Source organism: Acyrthosiphon pisum, chromosome A2 (assembly GCF_005508785.2).
Source record: "Acyrthosiphon pisum isolate AL4f chromosome A2, pea_aphid_22Mar2018_4r6ur, whole genome shotgun sequence".
NCBI lineage: Eukaryota > Metazoa > Arthropoda > Insecta > Hemiptera > Aphididae > Acyrthosiphon > Acyrthosiphon pisum.
In genome coordinates this window covers 19,374,524-19,375,861 of record NC_042495.1, presented here as the reverse complement: position 1 = coordinate 19,375,861, position 1,338 = coordinate 19,374,524, and positions in this window count along the sequence as shown.

Sequence of the window (1,338 nt, the reverse complement as noted above, 5' to 3'; positions counted from 1 at the left end):
ATATTCTCATTAGGTATTCATATTAAGGACCCTTTTTCCGACTTGTATCGTCAAAATTCGTCGTCATTACCCACAACCCACCGGTCCATCTGATCAACGACAGCCCGAATAACCAATTATTTATAGATTTTACTGTCCACGGAAGTTGATTTTTTATTACAGTTATTACTTATTGATAATTAATATTATTATTCAGTTTTTGTTGTAGACGTTGTATACTTGTATTATTACAATTTACAACGTTTTACATTATAATATTATAGACTGTTATTACGTAATATCATTGAATGAATAATCTATAATCAATGGTAATATTTAACAATTAATAGATTATATTTACGTCTACCTACTACTTAATATTTAGTATGCGGCCCATCGGGAATTTCCCGATTTCCCTATGGCCCAATCCGTCCCTGCCGGTAACCTTAATTTTTTGTTAAAGGTGGACAAAACTAGTGGGGAATCTTCTATTAAACGTATGTGTACTTTTTATTGTTTCAACATTTCTTTATCTAAAATTCTAAAGTAATAATATTTTCAGTTGAACATGTCCAAAAACCTTTACAAAAAAATGGACGAAGTGTTTTTACAAAATTATCGCAGTGATCCATCAGTTTCTTGGCAATATTTTGGAAGTACAGCAGGGTGTATGCGTCATTATCCTGGTAATATTATGTTAATGCTCTAATTATTATAGCAATAAAACATATTGATAAGTATAAACATTTATTTAATAATACTATAAAATCAATGGTATGAGTCATGAGAAATGAGACTATTTTTTTCCCATGGTCATCATACTACATTCAGCACAGAAACATTGATGTTTAATATTATTTTATTTTAGCTATAAGATGGTCAGCTAAACCTAGTGTATTTGACACCCGTCTGCGACCGTGGTACATACAACCTGCAAGTTGTTCAAAGGATGTAGTAATTTTGTTAGATATTTCCATTTCTGTGAGTGGCATGCTTCAATCAATTTCTCAGCTTGTAATTAAATCTCTACTGTAAACATTCAATAATGATGTTTCGATTATAATTATTTTTTTTTAAATACTGGTTTTACTTACTTAGCAACTTGCTTTAAGGAATTATTAGTCCAGGTAATAATAATCAAAATTATTATTTATTCAACGTTAAGAGGATGTCAGCGCACTATTTGTTTCTCTCTCTGACCCACGCGCAACATAGATAAAACGCATTTGCGCAGAATCGTTTTTTCTATGTTTTTAAGTAATCATACAGTAAAATCACCCATTAAAAAAAAGATAGAGAATAATATTTTAGAGGGAATGACATATCGATTTTATATTTTATTGTTATTAGACTATGTAT